This window comes from Mercenaria mercenaria, chromosome 15, assembly GCF_021730395.1.
Source record: "Mercenaria mercenaria strain notata chromosome 15, MADL_Memer_1, whole genome shotgun sequence".
Classification (NCBI taxonomy): Eukaryota; Metazoa; Mollusca; class Bivalvia; order Venerida; family Veneridae; genus Mercenaria; species Mercenaria mercenaria.
In genome coordinates, this window is record NC_069375.1 from 61,888,171 (window position 1) to 61,903,325 (window position 15,155).

A 15,155-nucleotide genomic window follows, 5' to 3' on the forward strand; every position below is an offset into this window, starting at 1 on the left:
CACTAAACAATTTCACTATATAAACAGATTGTTTTCCTTGTGTAAAGAGGGCTTGGGGTAAGTCTCTATAGTATATATTGTGGATCTATATCTTCTCAGCCTAACAACATATATACATAAATTCGACTTTTTGAAGCGAAAGTGAAAGTTACCTTTCATTTAGAAATAGTTTTGGTGCGCTATCGGCAAAGGTATTAATAATGCAGCTATTATGGATTGAATTACGGCTGTTTTGAATAGTCTCGTTCATTTCAAATCGATAAACGGGATCTTTTAGAAAAACAAACAACTGACTGAAATCATATCACATTAAAATGTACGACAATACCGTTAGAATTCCTAAAAACTAATATAGAAATAAAACAAAACTGTCCTGTAGATCTTTACTATGTGCGAGACGTATGATTATATTTATTTAACTAAAAGTAATATAATTTCTTTCATAGGATTTCGTCAAGGTCACTGGTTTGACTTGGTTTCATTATTCTGAGCCTTTTCTCACATTATACGAAGGGGGTGAAAATCCTGAGTGCCAGAATGTTACAATATACGCCCGTCTCAGCAAATTTCTTTATGCTAGCAACTGTATTTGTAAATGAAATTTTAAATCTAATTTGTAATTCTTTTGTTTTTCGAAAAAACCTTCTTACCAGGTAAAGATAACTTAAAATACACTATATATTTGAAAGAAACAGCTATGTTGTACCACTGTCAGACAAGTGTTTTTGAGTTTTCCCTACGGTCAATTATAAAACAGTATCTATATAAGTTATTTATAAAGGTGAGTTAATCATAAAAATACTAAGTCCACACAAAAATCCTTACCAGGTAGAGATAGGTAAAACACCTCAAAAATGGATGTAACATTGCATGATATACTACAGAAAAGTAGTCTAGATTGTTTCATTCGACCAGTAATAAGATATTAATATATAAGCTGTTTATAATAACAGTAAAGGAAAGTTATTCAAATAAAGGGACCTGGTTCCTGCACACGACACTCCGACTTACGATACTAAACAATTGTGTCAAGGTACATAGAAATCCCTTCATGCATTAAGAAGAAATGCCCAGGACAAAGTCATTTTGTATATGACATTTCACCTCTATGTCTTATACGTTGCCTTAGACCTAGGGACACTCCGTCTTATAGATAGTGGTAAAGGATTGTGCCAAGTTACGTCAAAATCCCTTAATGCATTTAGCAGAAATGCTTCGGACAATGTTGTCCATTTTGTATTATTTGACCTCTAAGTGTAACAGTGACCTTAATCTTAGAGACAGGGTTTAGCGTTTGTCTCATGATGGTAAACAATGAATCCGTCTTATAGTGTTGAACAATTGTGCGTTTGACACTTTGTCTCATAATGGTAAACAATTGGGCCAAGTTACATCAAAATCCCTCTATTCACAAAGGAGAAATGCTCCGGACAAAGTCATTATTGAATTTGACATTTAACATTTATGTGTAACCTTGACCTTAGACATTGGGCCCTGGTTCTTGTGCATGACACTCTGCTTAATCTTATGATGATAAACATTTGTACCAAGTTTCATCAAAATCACTCCATGCATGAAGACGATATGCTCTGTACCAAGTTTGTGGACGATACAGGGGCGTTCCTATAATACGTTCCGTTTTTCAAACGGGCGTATAAAAAACAAGATCTTACAAAAGGTAATATAAGTCTTTCCTTACTGTAAGTGATTTAAAGGAAGATATTTGTAAAAGTAGTCAGCGGCCCGTTGATTATTTAATGTCCGAATAGCACGAGATAGACTAAATGATATGTGAAGTAAATATATAGATAGACCAGTTACGAGAAAAGGAAACAACACTAGCTAGTTTAGAAAGCGTCTCATTGTCATTAGATTTTGCAATAGCTCGTTCTCTGCTTTACAATGGATCTTCAATTTCTCGCAAAGAGCAAGACAAAAATGTGTCAAATGATTCGTAACTTCGGCCTTTTCCTTGGTTTATAAACAATGCCAGTCGCTATACTGACCCGTAATGACGTGCCTGATATTGAATGGAGCGGTTTGCATGTTTTAAGTCAATATATAATCACTTATAAAATTGAAAGACAAAATACCAATAAAACCCTCATACAAAATAATTATTCTTTCAGACAAAATTGCTGAGGAAAAAACACGTACATATCACCTACATGTGTGATGCATTGTGCACCACATTCTCGCTTATAGTACCCGAGTACCACCCGTGTCAATCATGTAAACAATTGCGTCTAGATAAAGACGGGTTGTTGCATTTTTATAAAAACTAATATATTCTAGTTAACAGTTACCTATCAATTTATACCAAATAAGATGCTTATGGTTAAGTGGCATATAAGTCTGTTAAAACTGGATACCCTTTTTGTTCTGCGCATATATCAAATTGAATTAAAGGTAATGGGTTGCAGTTGCCGTTTCATCACAATAACAGAATGGATTGTTTATGACCGATATTAAGAAAAATATTTATTGTTAGGCTAGCTGCTCCGTCACCCAACATTATGGCTACGGGTAATTATCAAGATGTAAGATATATGGCATAGGAATAAACTTACACCTCTCTCTGAGATAACTGCACTGCCATCTTTTAAGCTTCGCTTCATGTCTTTTTGCTGGCTAAAGTAACATCAACACAGATATGTATCATATGTATATGGCGTCTTTCCAGACTTTTGCGGCGGTGAAAAACACAAATGTTCTTCTGCTTTTTTTTAAAGCAAAGATAGGAAAATTACGTGAGCAAATTCTACACCCAAAATTACATTTTGAATTCTAAACGGCGAAGGGAAATCTATTGGACGTTCTTAACGTAAAAAAGTAGTACCTACCCTACTCAGATACTCTCATACTTTTTGACATACATAGATAACAGTCTGACAATGTATTGAGATACACTTTAAACCGTTTCTACTTAGACCTCAAATTAGCGATATACATTGAATAAAGCTTATTTTCTGTTTGCAATACTTTTCAAGTCAGTTTCTATTTTTACCTATCATTTCGGAATATAACTTAATGTTGCGTGCTATGTTTTACAGATAACTCCTAATAAATATTGCTAAACACTCTTTATAGAAAAATGTGAATCTTTTTTAGAGAAACGTTTGATTTGCATAATTCCTGGGAAATTTTCCTTGAAGAAATGCAACACAATTCCTATATCAGAACTACGTCATTATTATATAAAGGTCTCAAACCGAATGGTTCTTATGTCAACAAACCTTTTGCATACCAGGTATTTTAGAATATATTGGTACTTCACATATCATTCAGTCTTTTTTTGTACATAACATAATAAAGCTTTGACATTTTTTTTTTACTTTTAATCACAAACAGCAGAGAAAGTACCCAACTTTTGTAGATCATATGTTTGAATTTAAAAAGCTTTGACATGAAGGCAAGTGTCAATATATTTCTCAAAAATAGATATATAGACAATATTTGAACCGGAAGCGTAGAGTTATGAGCGTTAAATATTTTCATGTAAAAGAATATTTTGTGATCAAGAAAATGTAACTCTTGTTGAACATGGAGAGCAGAAACATCAAAGGGACATAATATAGTGAATGTTTTCTAATTTGGGGCATTTGGTTTAACATTCAATTGTGATCTTGATTTCTAATTATTGATCCATGATACTGTGTGCTTAAAATTTTGAGCAATCTGTAAACAGCAAAAATATGCTATAGCAGAATGTACTACTTAAGCTCCAACCGGGACTCGAACCCAGGACCTCTCATACCTAAGGCAGACATTTTATCACTTCCCTAGAACAGCAGTAGCTAATAACTATGCAGTTAAAGTGCACCTATTTATTATGTGAACTGGAACAATTTTGTGACAATAACAACATAATCGGTGAACTCCGGATTATCGGCGTGTTCGCTTTGTTACCAATGGGCAATTTTCTTGTAAAGAAAAAGTATAATCTAATGCTGCAAACGTTTAAATCGGTCAAAACTGCCCAAATTTCTCTGACATTTTGTTCAGAGAATGAACTTACTAACTGGTAGTACTAGTGAAATATTACTTCACTGAATCATTTATAATTTCCCTTGTAGCAGCTGGCGAACGGCAAAGACGTTTAGCTTTGTCCAAATATAAGCAATTATTTTACCAGTTTTGAAAGAATTTCAATTGATAGGAAATTACAGTTACAAACTAGATACCTTTCTGCAACAAACGGAATCATTTGCATTCTATATCAGTCAGTATTATGACTAAGATAGACTGCCATTCATTCATTCATTCATTCCAAAGATGTATAGACAGAGTCCGTTCTTTACATTTTTTAATCGTAACCGGTGTAAAAAACGACTTTATATTGAAAAATGGAAGTATGCGAAGAGCTATGGTACGGTCTCTTCAAACGGTAAGGAAACAAATATATATAACCTTTCTGCAAAATGTTGGTGTTTTACGCCCGTTTGAAAAACGGAACGTATTAAAGGAACGCCATTGTGTCTGAAAAAATTTGTCCTCCACCTCTGATTGATTTGGGGAAGTAGGTAGGTATGCGCGGAGAAACGGTGTGTAATGATACAGAACATAGGAGCACTGGTTAGGTTAATGGCCCGCCGTAGCATTACTGAAATAATGTTTAAAAACGGCGTTAAAACCAAAATGAATAAACAAAGTAAATATAACTGACCGTAGGGAAAAACCATGATCATAATTTTTATGGTACAACATAAATGTTACTTCCAAATTTTGTGTATTCTCTACCTGCTTTGTTTTTTGCGGACTTAGAAAAAAAAAACAAAGGAATTACAAAATTACTATACAACCACATAATTGTAATTTCATTTGCAGAAGCATGTGCTATTGTAAGAAATGTGCTAAGAAAGGCGTGTATTTTGACTTTTCGGCACACTTCTTTTTTTATACCCTTCGTATTAATTTGTCTTTTATATTAATCGCATATTACGCACTTATTTGAACACGAGATAGTTACCGTTGAATTCAATTTATAATGTGAGAAAATGCTCAAAAGAAAACACAAAAAGCTGACAAGTTAAGACAGCGACAGCCTATGAAAAAGACAACTTATAATAGAATTCTAACGGTATTGCATACATTTGGATGTAATGTTATTTAGGTCAGTGTGTTTTTGTGTTTTTTTCTAAATGTAAACAATTGCAAAGGATCCCGTTTATCGATTTAAAATGAACGAGGCTATTCAATATAGTCGTAAACAGGAGTACGTTTCAATACCCATGATAGCTGCGCTAATAATAGCTTTGTCGATCTTTGTCTAACATTAAGTTGATAATAACTGTTAACTTCCCAAGCGATGAAAAAAAACAACAAAAAAAACATTGTCCCGTGATGAAAAGTAAACAATAAACAAACGCGAACAATAACAATATAATCACAAGTTTGTACTTGGTTTTAATAAATTAATCTAAAAATTATAGCTCACCTTTCAGATTGACACAATATCAATCCTTAACCTTACGACCTTGAATTTAAAGGCACTCGCTACGGGTCGATATTTACCACAACACCGTGCCAATTTGGTTTCGATGTAGGCATACAGACACTAAATAGAAAAATGGCGCGAAAAAAATGGTAGTCGCATAATGGCGAATATCACATTTTCACTGTTATGGGTGTATTTTGTTTTCAAAAACTGCATATTTATAGGCTACTGATTGCTATATTCTGGCCATCAGAGGTAAAAGTGAACATCTATAACAGTTTAAATGTGTAATTTGCATGCAGATCAGAGTAGAAAATGTCAAAACAGGGCAAAACAAGGCTGAATTTAGGGAAACTGTTTCAAAATTATGTCTCGACAGCTATTTTTGACAAAATCTGACGCTTTGTCTTATGGTACTGAAAATGCCGTAAAAACTTGGAAACTGGTGATATTGAGCTAAAACCTTGTATTTCTTCATGCATGTGGGTTTCTTGTACATTTCAAATGAAACTGGCACACTGTCAGAGAAAAAGTTTTTCTTATAGGCATACAGACACTAAATAGAAAAATGGCGCGAAAAAAAAAATGGCGGACACAAATAGTCCTTCCATTTTTTGCTCTGTAGAGCTATTTTCCTTATTTTCTTTGCATTTTTTTTTTTTTGCCAAAAATCACATGACAGATCTATGCTTGACATGTAGGTAGCATTTTTATAATGAAATAACAACATGACAAAATTTTTCATGGAAACTTAGATCATACACCACCAGTATAATTTGGGCTCCCATTTTTTAGCTGATTTTGCAGTTTGTGTGTTTGACTGAAATTATTTTTCTTGCATCAAACATGACCCCCACTTTTCTTTTGATATTTAGTTAGCACTGACAATATTCTTCAAGAAACTGTAGGTTACAGAAATTTAAAATGGGTCCTGATGTGTGCTGCGGTCATTGGAAATAGGTCAGTTTTATATAGAATAAAGAACAACAACTATTTAGTGTGTTATAACCTGTAGCTCACTGCAGTGTTGGTGCGGTCTTCTGCGCATGCCCGGAAGTTATTATCTAATGTCGCGTATGTAATGTACAAAATGTATAATATACTGACTAAAGGTTAGGGTAAGTATCACCATGGTTACAAAATATATACATTTAAAGTACTTCTAGTTCAAATTGCTTCATTCCGACATATACTGGAGTCTGTTATTTATACCAACGCTCCAACTCTGCATTGAGTCACAGCTGTTTCTAATCCCGTACCGTACCCGTACCGTACATTCGTAAACTATAGATTTTGTTTAAAAAAGGTGGAAACTTTCATCGTTCTATGCCATCAAAATGCTTAAGAAACACTATAAAATCCGATTATTAAGAAATCTGCCGTTTGATAATTTTATATATACATTTCTAAGTCATTTGCTCAAACACTGAAAGAGTATTTCGTGCCAATCTGCGTTGTATAAATGCCCGCCACACCCCACCTCGTTGTAATTTGATTTAAGCGAAATTTAATATGGTGAACTATCAATTTTCTTTTTGTTTTAGATTAGGTAGACATAACCAAAGGTATGTGCAGAGTTTGATTAAATTCTACTACCCATTAAGACGACGTTTCCCGCTTGCCAGTTTGCAGTCGTTTTCTTGTGAATCACTTCAATCCCCTGTTTGCCCTCCGTGACCTCGGAACATGTCTTTGAAGCTTACCCGACATGTCATCAAAAGTTGTGCGGTACATTTCAGTATGGATGGAGTTTATCGGTATGCATGTTGCAAACACTCGGTAAGGCCCCAATCAAAATTTTGTTTGTTTTCCGCTTTGTTTGTTTTTATTTCTGTTCAATAAAATATTTCTATCATCCTGTCGAATCTGTAGTCTTACTATTGCTTTAAAATTCATAGAATGTCCTTATTCGGTAAAAGTTTTACGTTCTCTTTTCAATACAGTTTATGGAATAAAAGATGTAACAGAATCGTTTATTTCACTGTTTCATGCACTAATTTAATAGTCGACTAAGTCCGTTTATTTGACTCGGACATGCGCACTCGTGTACAATAAACGTGCGTCTGTCATGCATAGGAGAGCACAATGCCGTGAAATAACATCTACCTTTTATTATTATTGTGATTATATTTCATTTTATCCAGCAATAGAAAAAAGAACTAAATTCGAATTAATGTAAATCAAGTATGTCATTTTGCGCTGTGTTGAAAAGACAATGTTAGTGGTCGTGGTAGCGAAATGGAGAGAAAAGGAATTCCAAACCGTCGGAAATAACGCCAAATCTGTGAAAATTTTGTAACAGACCGTTGAAAAATGAGGGGTGGTGCATTCTATCATTAACGAGAAAAAATATTACGCTTTTTAAACATATATTTGTCATCTGTAATATGTCATTGACAGAAAGGTAACAGTGTCTGATTCATGCAAGTGTCACATACGTAGCGAAACATGTTTTATGAGGACTGTGTTCACAAAATCCTTAACTGCAATTTTACACGTCACATGTTTTCTTTGCAAAGATCGAACAAACTGGATGTAACTGTTGTGCACTGGGAATGGTACCTATTTTTCAGTCAAATCATCACATTGCCAAAGCCAGTTTGTCAGTCAGTGTTTAAGTTTAATAAGGGTCCATCCGCCCTTTCAGGCACAATATAGCTTCGCTACGTAGAGTATAGACCCCCGGCATGTAACCAGTCAGGCCGTTAAAGATGCTTTTTGAAGCCAAAGTGGTGAAAATTTACCTCTACGCAATTTCTTTAGAGTATATGCCAAAGATGAGTAATTTTGAAGCCAAAAGTGGGTCACTGTCGTAGCCAATGAAACCTAAATGACAGCTCCCCTATGGTAGCCAATAGACAATATGAGAAGGTAAGGTGTGACAACGGTCGCCTTCAAAAGGACTGTCGATGCCGCAGGTGTAGGTTCGTCCCCGTGGTGTTGATGCCCCTCCCTGCTTGCCCTTCACATTTAGCGTAAAGTTTGAACAGCTCGGGGTCTTCTCTGCATGCCGTCAGTGGATTCGTTGAAGTACTGGCAGGTCTTCTATCTGGTCTACACGACTGTGTTACTCAGAAGTGTCCCACGAAGATCTGCCGCAGCGTTCAGGTGCTCATTGCCGTCTATCGCCATGAAGAAGTTCCATCATTACCACCCGAGCTGAATGGGGCCGGGCGGCCGAAGCCTATATGTGATAAACAACCGAAGTTTAGTGGTTGGCTTCCACGGGTAGAGTCGTTGGGAGTCTGCATGGCCCATCCTCGTCGTCCCATCCTTTGCAGGGCCACTCCCTCCGGATTAGTCAGGACACCGACAGTTGTCTTGGCTCCATATCTGGCGATGCCCTGTTCCTTTTCCGCGACGTGCAAGCTCCGGAGGGAAGGAGAAGCAAAGCCAGTTTGCATCTCAAACAGCCTTTTTACATAACTGATTTTAGATATGCTTTACATTTTTACATGGATTTAATATCGGGACTATTGTTCGAGGAATCGTCAGTCTTTTCGGCATCATGACATGCATGTACTTTTTTAAAGTTAAGATGCCCTTGACTGAAAAAAATTTCTTCAAAATTGTATTTTGTTGAGACACTGTGTCTTATACATTATCTACAATAACGCCATTCTACTTGTTATTATTAAGAACGACACATTTTCTGAATGTCTCGTAAAGGAGCTAATTTATACGTGTTTTGGTGGGAAGTTGAACGTGCCTTCCGTGATGTGCAAAATGTTGACGTTACATTTTCGTGTAAATAGAAATGTTGAACTTTCATACTGAATTTGAACAGTTATCTTAAATTAAATCAAAAGTTAAATTAAAACAAACAACTTATTTTTGATTGGCCTACACGCTTGTCATTGTAAGCGTAAACGACAGCTGGCGACTGTGACGTAGATATTGCGGCGATATCAAACTATGGGTTTTTTGTTTGAAGTTGTTCAAAGTGAAACGCGGGCAAAAAGTCAAACGGGAACGATGTTCTTAACGGGTAGTATTATGTGAAACTAGATAAAATAGCAGAAGTACCAACTTAAAACTGACAAAAATATGCAAAAATAGGCATTGTGACTGCTGAACAAGTATTCCTTTCTTTATAAAATCATGCTCTTTTGATTTCTCTAAGTATGTTTCAAATCGATATATTGTTTTCCGTTATAAAAATGTTTAGATAATCAAATTTATGCTGGTTATTGTACTTTACTGAAATATATTTTAGGATTACAGAAATTTTGAAAAATGTTTAAAACAGCACCATATTTGGGGGCAAATTAAATTGAAAGAAAGCTGGTGACCTAGTAGTTTTATTTCATTTTTCAATACATCATAACATGATCTTTTAATACAAAACATTTCATCAAAATCTATTATTGAGAAAATAATACGAAACTGTAGCGAGCGTCCATAAAGGTACCTTTACTGGTAATGTTTTCATGTGCAGTGTGTGCTTGTAAGATTTAAGTATGAAAAGATTATGGATATGAGTCGAAAACCAAAACAGATTATATTTTGAAAGAATTTTCGCTAAGCACAAGGAATATTTTGTTTCTGTCAAGTAAAGGGATGTGAATACATTACTCTAATATATATGTAACACTTCTGCTTTTAGCGTAATTTTTTCCTTCGGGGCTTCTTTTTTCGGCAGGGTTTAAACACCATGCAAGAACATTAAGAAGAAATGAATTGTTCGTACATAGAATTACTCAGACAACAGTAATGTTAAAAAATATACCTCCTCTACCTCTACGGTTGTGTCCGATTAGTTCCTGTATTCCTACCTGTCGTATGTAATAAAGTGAAATGTATTTGCTGCATGATTCTTATATATCCGCAGACAATGAAATATTACAGTTACTTATGAGAAAAATATATTTTTATATTTGACCTGTTCTGTTATTGATTTTAAGTTTTGTTTATTCTACATCCAGGATTTAGTTTACTTTTCTCCAAAACTTCGATCGATTATATAATGCTATGTAAGAGTGCCCAGACAAAATTAGAATTTATCACAAACAATAATATCTTGTATATGTTCCTCCTAAGTAGTTTCGCTTGGTAGTGCGAGTTTAATTGTTGTTGTTGATTCTGTTCTTTTTTAAGCAAATCCATTTAAGTTAAATGAGCATTATTGCTTCGATATTTTCTTTACACCTCTACATGGGCGGACACTGGGTTGTAACCTTTCGCAGGCCAATTGCATGAAATTTCTACATCTCGAGCGGGCCTTTAAATCCCAAACGATAAGGAGGAAAGTTGCTATAAGAGGTCAGCAACTATAAACTTTTATGAACGAAGGCCCCTCATGTGGTCAGTATAAGAATATATTCAAATTTGGTTTACTTTTTTCATATTCGACTATTCTATCTTCCTGAATTTAACATAATAAGAGATTGATATGTTTTTTTGTTGTTTTATTTTAACCTGAAATTTATATACACACTGAAATATACGGAAGTAAAATAAGTACGCAATATCAAATGTTGATTCGTAATTCAGTAAGTAAGTACAATTAACATAGAATGAAACATTTCTTATTTTGATTCCGTAATAAGATTTTATTAATATTAAATTTATTTGAAGGAAATCAACAGGGTTTCTTTTATTCAATTTATTTTGTTTATAAAGCATAAAGCGTATTAACTCTGGTAATTGCTTATTTTTATCAGAATGAATCAAAGGCAACTTTTAATTTCGATTCCATGAACAATTTCAAAGGATAACACGTATAATTAATAAAAGATTATCAAACAATGTTTCTATAGGTGGTAACAACAAAGTAACTGTATTGATTTGAACAGTATTTTTAAAACAAACAATACGTTGTTTTGTGGGGCTTTTGTGCTTCGAAAGAAGACAATACAAATATCAAATTCAGGACCTTGATTAAGGGCAAGTTAAGAATAGTGTCGACGAGCAGAGCCGTTTGTGAATACGTCAAGGATAATTGCACATTGTACCTACAATTTAGGGCTAACCTCAAACCTCACATAAACCGATCCTATCTAACAGCAGAAGAACTTTCTCACCCTAGAGATGACCTTAAAGCGTTAATCCGCTTGTATAGCTTGGTAATTTAAGTATAAATGGATCAAAACCTGTCGCATGGAAGAATGGTACTGGGATAAAAAGACGTACAGTTGTAAGGAATGCAGAAACACATCTGAGAAGATTTTATATTTACACGAAGGACAAATATCAAGATTAATGGACAATCATATAACAAGGATATTCACTGGGAAACCAGCAATGAATAGGCAATCTCAAAGATATCAATGCCATTAAAGAGCGATGAAAAGAGTGGACCTGAGAATATCGATTCAAGTGCGATGCTCAGTCTCATGGCGATTTGCAACTTCTTTACTGACCCAATAAAAATAACACAATTTGAAATTGTTGCCTCAAAAGCCTATCTAAAGCTAAAAACACATTTTAAGAACTGTCAAATTAACTCATGTTATACATCTTTAAATACCTATCAATGTTTTGAAATGCATGTAACAATTCTGGTAAGAAGCCACTGATTTATTTCTAAATCGCGTTTAAAGAACAATTCAAAACACTGTACGCAATGGTGCACAATCGCAAATTTTCCTGTTTAATCTGATCATATAGACAAATGTTACGCAAACAGTAGCAGGCATTTCCAATACCGTCCGTGAATAACCTACATGTAATTGAACCTGCAACACATTTCTTGTCATGTTGAGCGACTCGTGCATTTTTTCCACCATTTCCTTTTTAACCTTTCAATCAACTGGCCGATTTATATTTTTTTTTCAAATTAGAAAATTTCAATTAGAAAAAAATGTCGATGTTAAAGCGAAGAGAAATTAGAATATTGAATAAATTACTAATATGCCCTTCCTGAATAAATGTGTTTTCACAACTTAATCAGCTAACTTTTTTAGTCAATCTCTTTTCAGCATAGTTTTAAGAATATAAATGAGGCGTAAAAAAATTTGTTTGTTTCCGGTGGCCCGACCTACCCTATTTTTTTACCGCCGACCCTAAACTTTTTTAGCGGTAAAATCGGGCCGCATATTTTTGCAAATAAGTATATTATTATTTTTATAGCTCTTTGCACGAATGGACTACTCCACCGATCGGGCGAGTGGTTTTTACGTGGTAACTTTACCAAATTGAGAAATTAATACATCAGGCAAAATTACCTGGATTGACTGGAATTTACCCGCGAATCGTAAAAATATCAAAACGTCATGCTGGTAATTTTCCATTCCACAAACACGTGCGCCCTATTTGTTTGTTTTGGGTTTAACGCCGTTTTTCAACAGTATTTCAGTTATGTAACGGCGGGCAGTCAACCTAACCAGTGTTCCTGGATTCTGTACCAGTACAAACCTGTTCTCCGAAAGTAACTGCCAACTTCCCCACATGCATCAGAGGTGGAGGACTAATGATTTCAGACACAATGTCGTTTATCAAATAGTCACGGAGAACACACGCCCCGCCCGAGGATCGAACTCGCGACCCCGCGATCCGTAGACCGACGCTCTACCTACTGAGCTCGTGCGCCCATATCTTATTTACATCGCGGTTACTTTTGACACAATAAACGCGCGTGGTGCATTCATTTTTCAATGTAATCGCTTCAAATTTTCAACACCGCTTGAGAACTAATACAGTTTGAGTTCTATAACAATTTTAATAAGATATCGACAGGAATGTAGGCAAAATTCTTTAAAAACGATCAGATTTTCATATAATGTTTTGTAAAATTTCAAACAGCGCGATCCATCCTTTGTCAGAAATTATAAGTTTTTCTAACGATTTCAATAACAATTTTTATATAAGATGAAAATTTTCGCACTAAGGCAAGCGCTTGACAGTTCGCGTTAAATAAAGCAGACAATTATTATTCCAATAAAATATAAAATCTTTTGAAAGCATAGATTGCAACAAGAAAATAATAATAAAAATTTTATTCGGTTTGAGAGGATCTGTTAATAAGAGACGAAGAAATGTGCAACACTCCTCAACCATTTTCCACTAGCTCCGACGACTGTCATAACATGAACGGACTCCACAATAAAACAACAAGTACAGAGAGATATTTGCGGCTACCGCATGGTACTTATAGACTGCTGTTGTGATTATTGAATCTAAGAAGATCCCAGCAAAATTTGGCGAGATTGTCCATGAGAGACAATGAAATGAATATACGTCATTGTCGGAATTACTGATCATTTAATCAAATTTGTAATATTACAGTGGGTTTGAATCCTCTTCTTTGAGGCAGACAAAATGAACAAGGCAAACTAAATATGAAGGGAAGTGTAGTTTCGTACAATGATATACGGTATAAGTTTGAATACTTATTGACCATACATAAGACCGTTTCCGTATTAAAGTAACGGGCCCGTAATAACAGTCGATATTCACGCTTGATTAAGTATACTCGGTATGCGATTTTGGTATTCCCTTGTTCACTGTGAGGAATCACATGATCAAAATAATCTCTAAACCAAACTTACCTTTTGAAGAACATGAATAAATTTCCTACCATGATAAGATATGAAAATTAAACATAGCCTAAATCATGACTAATGGAATTTGTTCAATTATTATGTAGTTGACAATTATGATAGATATCCTGTAATTACAAACACTAAGGAAATAAGAAGTCTCAGTTTTTTAAGTGCTCCAGATAATCAGAAGGTGATTGTGATTGAAATCTATATAGCTTAAGGATACATCTACGTTGTCATATGATAGGCTATATTTTAGATTTACAGCAAAAGTTGCTTCAATATTACACCTAATTATTCACAAATTTATTTTGGTTTAGAGATTATTTTGATCATGTAATTCCCCATAGTGCTGTTGTGATAAAAATAAGTTTTATAGCCTAGGAATGCCGTAATAGAAAAGTTACCATGTAATCGCAACAAAAGTGCCAACCACTACCTTAACGTTTAGCCTGCTAGGGGCAAGTTGTTCTACCTTTGCGTACAGTGCAGACCAAGATCAGCCTGCACCTCTGTGAAGGCTGATCTTGGTCTGCACTTTTCCCGCTTAAGTCAGTCAATTTTCATTGAACACCCCTTTGAACATAATTGGTACTATAAAAAAACTGAATAATTGACCTGTCCATTTTATAAATTTAGAGGGGTAGATCTAAATGTTAAGCAATTTTGTCTTTCGTTTGAAATACCCGAAGTTTTCCTTCGTATTCAAGTTGTGCTTCGATTTTATTAAGCCGAGTTTCTTTTCAATATCTTGGAAATGGGCCGACAAACGTTAAATTAATTCGCGAAAGTCAGCTACATGGAGTAACGCTCAAATGATTAGACAGGCATTGGACACTCTTTTGAACACACGCCGACATTAATGGGTTTGTTTCATTGATGGAAATTTGATTTAATAAAACACTCTTTACTTCTTTGACATAAAGTATTAGTTTTTCTTTCAATTCCCGGCAGCAATTCTACAAATTTCAAGGAATTTAACTGGAGAGTTTGTCGTTTCAAGGAGCAGCGTGTGGTAACGGAGACGTTAATCTCATGTTAACCGTCGGTATTGTACGTATTACTTTTCGTGAACCTGATATATTTATATGTTGTCTATATAATCACACTGCTAAGGGAAATGCTATCAGACCTGAATATAATTGCATTATTCGTGTATGGGTGCTTTCTTGAAACTTTGAAACATTGATGGACATTTTGTATTGTTTTCCTTCAAGTGATTTTCCCAGAACATG

The 15,155-nt window shown here is 34.8% G+C and overlaps 1 protein-coding gene across 1 annotated transcript in view; it reads right to left on the reverse strand.

The window, feature by feature from the left end:
• LOC123525238 (uncharacterized) overlaps nt 1–5,493 on the reverse strand; it is a 74,964-nt gene extending 69,471 nt beyond the window's left edge. The window contains exon 1 of the mRNA XM_053525405.1: nt 5,438–5,493. The gene's annotated coding sequence lies outside the window, so the exon portion shown is untranslated. The remainder of the gene's footprint in view (nt 1–5,437) is intronic.
• Nucleotides 5,494–15,155: the final 9,662 nt, after the last annotated feature.